The sequence below is a fragment of the Oncorhynchus mykiss genome, chromosome 1 (assembly GCF_013265735.2).
Source record: "Oncorhynchus mykiss isolate Arlee chromosome 1, USDA_OmykA_1.1, whole genome shotgun sequence".
Lineage (NCBI taxonomy): Eukaryota > Metazoa > Chordata > Actinopteri > Salmoniformes > Salmonidae > Oncorhynchus > Oncorhynchus mykiss.
This window is the reverse complement of record NC_048565.1, coordinates 80889343-80900437: the sequence shown is the minus strand read 5'-3', so window position 1 is coordinate 80900437 and position 11095 is coordinate 80889343.

Below are 11095 nucleotides of genomic sequence, written 5' to 3'. Positions count from 1 at the left end.
CTAATCTATGGATTTCACAAGACTGGGAATACAGATATGCATCTGTTAGTCACAGATACCTTTAAAAAATGTAGTGGCGTGGATCAGAAAACCAGTCAGTATCTGGTGTAACCACCATTTGCCTCATGCAGTGTGACACATTTCCTTCGCATGGAGTTGATCAGGTTATTGATTGTGGCCTGTGGATAAATGGATGTGCAAAGTTGCTAGATATTGACGGGAACTGGAACGTGCGTTCGTACACGTCGATCCAGAGCATCCCAAACATGCTTAATGGGTGACATGTCTGGTGAGTATACAGGCCATGGAAGACCAGTAACATTTTCAGCTTCCAAGAATTGTGTACAGATCCTTGCAACATGGGGCCGTGCATTATCATATTGAAACATGAGGTAATTGCAGCAGTTAAATGGTACAACAATGGGCCTTGGGATCTTGCCACTGTATCTCTGTGCATTCAAACTGCCATCAATAAAATGTAATTGTGTTTGTTGTCCGTAGCTTATGCCTGGCCATACCAAATCCACACCACCACCATGGGGCACTCTGTTTACAACGTTGACATCAGCAAACAGCTCACTCACATGACGCCATACATGTGGTCTGCGGTTGTGAGGCCTGTTGGACGTACTGCCAAATGATCTAAAATGACATTGGAGGCGGCTTAGGGTAGAGAACTTTATATTAAATTCTCTGACAAACGCTCTGGTGGATATTCCTGCAGTCAGCATGCCGATTTCACGCTCCCTCAAAATGTGAGACATCTGTGTCATTGTGTTGTCTGACAAAACTGACTTCTTCCGTCGCGACGTCCCTCTAAGGCCCTTTCTGCTCTTGCTAGCCCCGGCCCGCTAGCTGCCTGAATCGCCGTTTCTCCGGTCCGCCTGAGCCACTCACTGGACCCCTATGATCACTTGGCTACACATGCCTCTCCCTAATGTCAATATGCCTTGTCCATTGCTGTTTTGGTTAGTAATTATTGCATTACTTCACTGTAGAGCCTCTAGCCCTGCTCAATACGCCTTAGTTCCACCTCCCACACATTCGGTGACCTGACCTGGTTTAAATGATCTTTCTAGAGACAATATCTCTCATCGTCACTCAATGCATAGGTTTTTTATTTATTTAATTTATTTGTAATAATTATTTATTACAAAAAACACAAGGAAGGGGTAACATTAAAGTATTAGAACATGAAGGAAAAACAATACAGCATCAAGACACTATCAAACATGTATCAGTCTTTCCGCAACAGAGCCATCCTTATGTGTGAGGGTGCGTGTGCATGATAGTGTCACGGTGAGTGAATGAGGACCCAAAAGCGAATTAACTTAACAGAGCTTCTTTAATAACCAAACATAGGTAGGTTCAGACAGACCGGCAGATTCCGACAGGACAGGACAAGGTTACAGCAAACATGACGATAGTCTGGTTCAGGCATGAAACACAACAAACAAGAATCCGACAAAGACAGGAGCAGAAACAGAGAGAGATATAGGGACCTAATCAGAGGGAAAAAGGGAACAGGTGGGAAACGGGGTGAATGGGTAGTTAGGAGGAGACAAGGAACAGCTGGGGGAAAGCGGGGGAAAAAAGGTAACCTAATACGACCAGCAGAGGGAGACAGGGTGAAAGGAAAGGACAGAAAGACACAACATGACAATACATGACAGTACCCCCCCACTCACCGAGCGCCTCCTGGCGCACTCGAGGAGGAAACCTGGCGGCAACGGAGGAAATCCTCGATCAGCGCACGGTCCAGCACGTCCCGAGAGGGAACCCAACTCCTCTCCTCAGGACCGTACCCCTCCCAATCTACGAGGTACTGGTGACCACGGCCCCGAGGACGCATGTCCAAAATCCTGCGGACCCTGTAGATGGGTGCGCCCTCGACAAGGATGGGGGGGGGGGGGGGGAAGACGAGCGGGGGCGCGAAGAACGGGCTTGATACAGGAGACATGGAAGACCGGGTGGACGCGACGAAGGTATCGCGGAAGAAGAAGTCGAACTGCGACAGGATTAATGACCCGAGAAATACGGAACGGACCAATGAACCGCGGGGTCAACTTGCGAGAAGCCGTCTTAAGGGGAAGGTTCTGAGTGGAGAGCCAAACTCTCTGACCGCGACAATATCTAGGACTCTTAGTTCTACGCTTATTAGCAGCCCTCACAGTCTGCGTCCTATAACGGCAAAGTGCAGACCTGACCCTCTTCCAGGTGCGCTCGCAACGTTGGACAAAAGCCTGAGCGGAGGGGACGCTGGACTCGGCGAACTGAGATGAGAACAGCGGAGGCTGGTACCCGAGGCTACTCTGAAAAGGAGATAGCCCGGTCGCAGACGAAGGAAGCGAGTTGTGGGCGTATTCTGCCCAGGGGAGCTGTTCTGACCAAGACGCAGGGTTGCGAAAAGAAAGACTGCGTAAGATGCGACCAATAGTCTGATTGGCCCGTTCTGCTTGACCGTTAGACTGGGGGTGAAAGCCGGAAGAGAGACTGACGGAAGCCCCAATCAAACGGCAAAACTCCCTCCAAAATTGAGACGTGAATTGCGGACCTCTGTCCGAAACGACGTCTGACGGAAGGCCATGAATTCTGAAAACATTCTCGATGATGATTTGTGCCGTCTCTTTAGCAGAAGGAAGCTTAGCAAGGGGAATGAAATGAGCCGCCTTAGAGAACCTATCGACAACCGTAAGAATAACAGTCTTCCCCGCTGACGAAGGCAGTCCGGTGACAAAATCTAAGGCGATGTGAGACCACGGTCGAGAGGGAATGGGAAGCGGCCTGAGACGGCCGGCAGGAGGAGAGTTACCGGACTTAGTCTGCGCGCAGACCGAACAAGCAGCCACGAAACGACGCGTGTCATGCTCCCGGGTGGGCCACCAAAAACGCTGGCGAATGGAAGCAAGCGTACCCCGAACGCCAGGGTGGCCGGCTAACTTGGCAGAGTGAGCCCACTGAAGAACGGCCAGACGAGTAGGAACGGGAACGAAAAGAAGGTTCCTAGGACAAGCGCGCGGCGACGGAGTGTGAGTGAGCGCTTGCTTTACCTGCCTCTCAATTCCCCAGACAGTCAACCCGACAACACGCCCCTCAGGGAGAATCCCCTCGGGGTCAGTGGAGGCTACTGAAGAACTGAAGAGACGAGATAAAGCATCAGGCTTGGTGTTCTTAGAGCCCGGACGATAAGAAATCACGAACTCGAAACGAGCGAAAAACAGCGCCCAACGCGCCTGACGCGCATTAAGTCGTTTGGCAGAACGGATGTACTCAAGGTTCCTATGGTCAGTCCAAACGACAAAAGGAACGGTCGCGCCCTCCAACCACTGTCGCCATTCGCCTAGGGCTAACCGGATGGCGAGCAGTTCGCGGTTTCCCACATCATAGTTACGTTCCGACGGCGACAGGCGATGAGAAAAATACGCGCATGGGTGGACCTTGTCGTCAGAGAGGGAGCGCTGAGAAAGAATGGCTCCCACGCCCACCTCTGACGCGTCAACCTCGACAACGAACTGTCTAGAGACGTCAGGTGTAACAAGGATAGGAGCGGATGTAAAACGATTCTTGAGGAGATCAAAAGCTCCCTGGGCGGAAACGGACCACTTAAAGCACGTCTTGACAGAAGTAAGGGCTGTGAGAGGAGCTGCCACCTGACCGAAATTACGGATGAAACGACGATAGAAGTTCGCGAAGCCGAGAAAGCGCTGCAGCTCGATGCGTGACTTAGGGGCGGGCCAATCAATGACAGCTTGGACCTTAGCGGGATCCATCTTAATGCCTTCAGCGGAAATAACAGAACCGAGAAATGTGACGGAGGAGGCATGAAAAGTGCACTTCTCAGCCTTCACAAAAAGACAATTCTCTAAAAGGCGCTGGAGGACACGTCGAACGTGCTGAACATGAATCTGGAGTGACGGTGAAAAAATCAGGATATCGTCAAGGTAAACGAAAACAAAGATGTTCAGCATGTCTCTCAGGACATCATTGACTAATGCCTGAAAGACAGCTGGAGCGTTAGCGAGGCCGAAAGGAAGAACCCGGTATTCAAAGTGCCCTAACGGAGTGTTAAACGCCGTCTTCCACTCGTCCCCCTCCCTGATGCGCACGAGATGGTAAGCGTTACGAAGGTCCAACTTAGTGAAAAACCTGGCTCCCTGCAGGATCTCGAAGGCTGAAGACATAAGAGGAAGCGGATAACGATTCTTCACTGTTATGTCATTCAGCCCTCGATAATCTATGCAGGGGCGCAGAGACCCGTCCTTCTTCTTGACAAAAAAAAACCCCGCTCCGGCGGGAGAGGAGGAGGGGACTATGGTACCGGCGTCAAGAGCTACAGACAAATAATCCTCGAGAGCCTTACGTTCGGGAGCCGACAGAGAGTATAGTCTACCCCGGGGGGGGGGGGGTGGTTCCCGGAAGGAGATCAATACTACAATCATACGACCGGTGTGGAGGAAGAGAGGTGGCCCTGGACCGACTGAACACCGTGCGCAGATCGTGATATTCCTCCGGCACCCCTGTCAAATCACCAGGCTCCTCCTGTGAAGAAGAGACAGAGGAAACAGGAGGGATAGCAGACATTAAACATTTCACATGACAAGAGACGTTCCAGGAGAGGATAGAATTACTAGACCAATTAATGGAAGGATTATGACAAACTAGCCAGGGATGGCCCAAAACAACAGGTGTAAAAGGTGAACGAAAAATTAAAAAAGAAATGGTTTCGCTATGATTACCAGAAACAGTGAGGGTTAAAGGTAGCGTCTCACGCTGAATCCTGGGGAGAGGACTACCATCCAGGGCGAACAAGGCCGTGGACTCCCTTAACTGTCTGAGAGGAATGTCATGTTCCCGAGCCCAGGTCTCGTCCATAAAACAGCCCTCCGCCCCAGAGTCTATTAAGGCACTGCAGGAAGCTGACGAACCGGTCCAGCGTAGATGGACCGACAAGGTAGTGCAGGATCTTGAAGGAGAGACAGGAGTAGTAGCGCTCACCAGTAGCCCTCCGCTTACTGATGAGCTCTGGCTTTTACTGGACATGAAGTGACAAAATGACCAGCAGAACCGCAATAGAGACAGAGGCGGTTGGTGATTCTCCGTTCCCTCTCCTTAGTCGAGATGCGGATACCTCCCAGCTGCATAGGCTCAGCTCCCGAGCCGGCAGAGGAAGATGGTAGTGATGCGGAGAGGGGGGCAACGGAGAGCGCGAGCTTCTTTCCACGAGCTCGGTGACGAAGATCAACCCGTCGCTCAATGCGAATAGCGAGTTCAATCAAGGAATCCACGCTGGAAGGAACCTCCCGGGAGAGAATCTCATCCTTTACCTCTGCGCGGAGACCCTCCAGAAGACGAGCGAGCAAGGCCGGCTCGTTCCAGCCACTGGAGGCAGCAAGAGTGCGAAACTCAATAGAGTAGTCAGTTATGGATCGATTGCCTTGACATAGGGAAGACAGGGCCCTGGAAGCCTCCTCCCCAAAAACAGATCGATCAAAAACCCGTATCATCTCCTCCTTAAAGTCCTGATACTGGTTAGTACACTCAGCCCTTGCCTCCCAGATTGCCGTGCCCCACTCACGAGCCCGTCCAGTAAGGAGAGATATGACGTAGGCGACACGAGCAGTGCTCCTGGCGTAAGTGTTGGGCTGGAGAGAAAACACAATATCACACTGGGTGAGGAACGAGCGGCATTCAGTGGGCTCCCCAGAGTAACACGGCGGGTTATTGATTCTGGGCTCCGGAGATTCGAAAGCCCTGGAAGTGGCCGGTGGATCGAGGCGGAGATGGTGAACCTGTTCTGTGAGGTTGGAGACTTGGGTGGCCAGGGTCTCAACGGCATGTCGAGCAGCAGACAATTCCTGCTCGTGTCTGCCTAGCATCGCTCCCTGGATCTCGACGGCTGAGTGGAGAGGATCCGAAGTCGCTGGGTCCATTCTTGGTCAGATTCTTCTGTCACGGTGAGTGAATGAGGACCCAAAAGCGAATTAACTTAACAGAGCTTCTTTAATAACCAAACATAGGTAGGTTCAGACAGACCGGCAGATTCCGACAGGACAGGACAAGGTTACAGCAAACATGACGATAGTCTGGTTCAGGCATGAAACACAACAAACAAGAATCCGACAAAGACAGGAGCAGAAACAGAGAGAGATATAGGGACCTAATCAGAGGGAAAAAGGGAACAGGTGGGAAACGGGGTGAATGGGTAGTTAGGAGGAGACAAGGAACAGCTGGGGAAAGCGGGGGAAAAAAGGTAACCTAATACGACCAGCAGAGGGAGACAGGGTGAAAGGAAAGGACAGAAAGACACAACATGACAATACATGACAGATAGTGATATGAAATATGTCATAGTTTCGTTTTTCAAGGACAACTGAAATTATAACAGCAAAGCCTACTTTATATGTTTGTGTGCATGTCTGGCACTATTACATGTATGTGTGTGTTCTTGTATGTGTTTATTTGAATGAGAGTGTGTGTATATGCATGTGTACAAACACCGGCACGGCATCAGCCTCAGGCAAACCGGCATTAGTTGTAAAAACACTGCCACTTAGTGTCATTCAAATGTCATTTTATTATGTTTTATTTTGACTTTTTTCCCCTTTATCTTTTGACCATCATTCTCTCTCTCACACAGCAACTCCACTCCCACTTGTCTCCAATTCCACATACCAACCCTCAGCTTCCCTCAGCCCATCTATCTCTGCTGGCCACCCACTTCGTGTTTCTACGCAACACATATCTTTATCTTTCAACTGTGCTATGATGTTTAACGTACAATGTCAATCTATCTAATCAAAGAGAATCTACAGATTGCGTGTTGAAGATAAATACTTTTACTAAGAGTATTAGTATATTAGTAATTGACTGACCCGGTCTCTCCAGATCTCCTAACAGTACTATTTCTAGGGTCAATTTTAGATCAATGCTATGCATTTTCAGCCATTCCTGAACCTGAGACCAGAAACATGCTACCTGAGGGCAATACCAAAATAAATGGTCTATTGATTCCTCATCCTCACAACAAACTCTGCAGTGCTTCGATGATTTTATGCCCCAAATATTCAACACTTCGTTGGTGGCAAGAATTCTATATAATAATTTTAGCTGAAAAGCACGAAGTCTTGAATCTTGCGTTGTTTTATATTTCAACTCATACACCCTGTACCATGGAATCGATACATCAACAATCTCTTCCCAACTATTTTGCAATCTGTATGGCACAGTTGTCAACATCCTGGTCCTCAAATGAAACTGGTATACTTTCCTATTTATGCTATTTTTATTCCTCCGCCAGTTTTGATCCTTTATATTGGGCAGACAGACCAGTTCCCTACCTCCTCCCACTGCCACCCACCTCCTCCATTTTTGGGGCAATGCTGTAATCAATTGGTTGTACTCTTGGATTAAGCAGACCTTCCCGTACAATTCTGATAACTCCATGAAGGACATAACTTTACCATTGCAATTTACAATATAATTTAAGAACAAAATACCCTTCTCAAACATCTTTCCCATAAATACAGGTATTTTATCAACAAGCACATTTGATTTCAGCCATAATATTTGTTGTAATATTTGTTCTATCTTTTCAGGGGGATGAAATTTAAATTGTAGCCAGCTCTGTAATGCTTGTTTGATAAAGACAGATACTTTGAAAAAAGTATCATTTTCAATTAATTGAAAATGAGACATGGCAATCTGCACAAAGGCAAAAAGGCAATTTCTAAACAATGGATGAGCTTTTCTTATTAATCTACTTGAGGACCATTTAGGGTTCAAATAAAACGTTTGAATGAGAGAAGCTTTTAGAGAGAGGTTTAGTGCTTTTATATTTAATAATCTCAACCCACCCAATTCATATTCATTATATAGATAGGCTCGTTTTATTTTGTCTGGTTTAGCGTCCCAGATAAAGTGAAATATTTTTTGCTCATATGATTTGAAAACGAATCATCAGGAGTAGGCTGTTATGGTGAGTGAATGAGGACCCAAAAGCGAACTAACTTAAACAGAGCTTCTTTAATAACCAAACATAGGTAGGCTCAGATAGACCGGCAGATTCCGACAGGACAGGACAAGGTTACAGCAAACATGACGATAGTCTGGCTCAGGCATGAAACACAACAAACAAGAATCCGACAAGGACAGGAACAGAAACAGAGAGAGATATAGGGACCTAATCAGAGGGAAAAAGGGAACAGGTGGGAAACGGGGTGAATGGGTAGTTAGAGGAGACAAGGAACAGCTGGGGGAAAGCGGGGGAGAAAAGGTAACCTAACAACGACCAGCAGAGGGAGACAGGGTGAAGGGAAAGGACAGAGACAAGACACAACATGACAGTACATGACAGTACCCCCCCACTCACCGAGCGCCTCCTGGCGCACTCGAGGAGGAAACCTGGCGGCAACGGAGGAAATCCTCGATCAGCGCACGGTCCAGCACGTCCCGAGAGGGAACCCAACTCCTCTCCTCAGGACCGTACCCCTCCCAATCTACGAGGTACTGGTGACCACGGCCCCGAGGACGCATGTCCAAAATTCTACGGACCCTGTAGATGGGTGCGCCCTCGACAAGGATGGGGGGGGGGGGGGGGAAGACGAGCGGGGGCGCGAAGGACGGGCTTGATGCAGGAGACATGGAAGACCGGGTGGACGCGACGAAGGTATCGCGGAAGAAGAAGTCGAACTGCGACAGGATTAATGACCCGAGAAATACGGAACGGACCAATGAACCGCGGGGTCAACTTGCGAGAAGCCGTCTTAAGGGGAAGGTTCTGAGTGGAGAGCCAAACTCTCTGACCGCGACAATATCTAGGACTCTTAGTTCTACGCTTATTAGCAGCCCTCACAGTCTGCGTCCTATAACGGCAAAGTGCAGACCTGACCCTCTTCCAGGTGCGCTCGCAACGTTGGACAAAAGCCTGAGCGGAGGGGACGCTGGACTCGGCGAACTGAGATGAGAACAGCGGAGGCTGGTACCCGAGGCTACTCTGAAAAGGAGATAGCCCGGTCGCAGACGAAGGAAGCGAGTTGTGGGCGTATTCTGCCCAGGGGAGCTGTTCTGACCAAGACGCAGGGTTACGAAAAGAAAGACTGCGTAAGATGCGACCAATAGTCTGATTGGCCCGTTCTGCTTGACCGTTAGACTGGGGGTGAAAGCCGGAAGAGAGACTGACGGAAGCCCCAATCAAACGGCAAAACTCCCTCCAAAATTGAGACGTGAATTGCGGACCTCTGTCCGAAACGACGTCTGACGGAAGGCCATGAATTCTGAAAACATTCTCGATGATGATTTGTGCCGTCTCTTTAGCAGAAGGAAGCTTAGCAAGGGGAATGAAATGAGCCGCCTTAGAGAACCTATCGACAACCGTAAGAATAACAGTCTTCCCCGCTGACGAAGGCAGTCCGGTGACAAAATCTAAGGCGATGTGAGACCACGGTCGAGAGGGAATAGGAAGCGGCCTGAGACGGCCGGCAGGAGGAGAGTTACCGGACTTAGTCTGCGCGCAGACCGAACAAGCAGCCACGAAACGACGCGTGTCATGCTCCCGGGTGGGCCACCAAAAACGCTGGCGAATGGAAGCAAGCGTACCCCGAACGCCAGGGTGGCCGGCTAACTTGGCAGAGTGAGCCCACTGAAGAACGGCCAGACGAGTAGGAACGGGAACGAAAAGAAGGTTCCTAGGACAAGCGCGCGGCGACGGAGTGTGAGTGAGCGCTTGTTTTACCTGCCTCTCAATTCCCCAGACAGTCAACCCGACAACACGCCCCTCAGGGAGAATCCCCTCGGGGTCAGTGGAGGCTACTGAAGAACTGAAGAGACGAGACAAAGCATCAGGCTTGGTGTTCTTAGAGCCCGGACGATAAGAAATCACGAACTCGAAACGAGCGAAAAACAGCGCCCAACGCGCCTGACGCGCATTAAGTCGTTTGGCAGAACGGATGTACTCAAGGTTCCTATGGTCAGTCCAAACGACAAAAGGAACGGTCGCCCCCTCCAACCACTGTCGCCATTCGCCTAGGGCTAACCGGATGGCGAGCAGTTCGCGGTTACCCACATCATAGTTACGTTCCGACGGCGACAGGCGATGAGAAAAATACGCGCATGGGTGGACCTTGTCGTCAGAGAGGGAGCGCTGAGAAAGGATGGCTCCCACGCCCACCTCTGACGCGTCAACCTCGACAACGAACTGTCTAGAGACGTCAGGTGTAACAAGGATAGGAGCGGATGTAAAACGATTCTTGAGGAGATCAAAAGCTCCCTGGGCGGAAACGGACCACTTAAAGCACGTCTTGACAGAAGTAAGGGCTGTGAGAGGAGCTGCCACCTGACCGAAATTACGGATGAAACGACGATAGAAGTTCGCGAAGCCGAGAAAGCGCTGCAGCTCGACGCGTGACTTAGGGACGGGCCAATCAATGACAGCTTGGACCTTAGCGGGATCCATCTTAATGCCTTCAGCGGAAATAACAGAACCGAGAAATGTGACGGAGGAGGCATGAAAAGTGCACTTCTCAGCCTTCACAAAAAGACAATTCTCTAAAAGGCGCTGGAGGACACGTCGAACGTGCTGAACATGAATCTGGAGTGACGGTGAAAAAATCAGGATATCGTCAAGGTAAACGAAAACAAAGATGTTCAGCATGTCTCTCAGGACATCATTGACTAATGCCTGAAAGACAGCTGGAGCGTTAGCGAGGCCGAAAGGAAGAACCCGGTATTCAAAGTGCCCTAACGGAGTGTTAAACGCCGTCTTCCACTCGTCCCCCTCCCTGATGCGCACGAGATGGTAAGCGTTACGAAGGTCCAACTTAGTGAAAAACCTGGCTCCCTGCAGGATCTCGAAGGCTGAAGACATAAGAGGAAGCGGATAACGATTCTTCACTGTTATGTCATTCAGCCCTCGATAATCTATGCAGGGGCGCAGAGACCCGTCCTTCTTCTTGACAAAAAAAAACCCCGCTCCGGCGGGAGAGGAGGAGGGGACTATGGTACCGGCGTCAAGAGCTACAGACAAATAATCTTCGAGAGCCTTACGTTCGGGAGCCGACAGAGAGTATAGTCTACCCCGGGGGGGGGGTGGTTCCCGGAA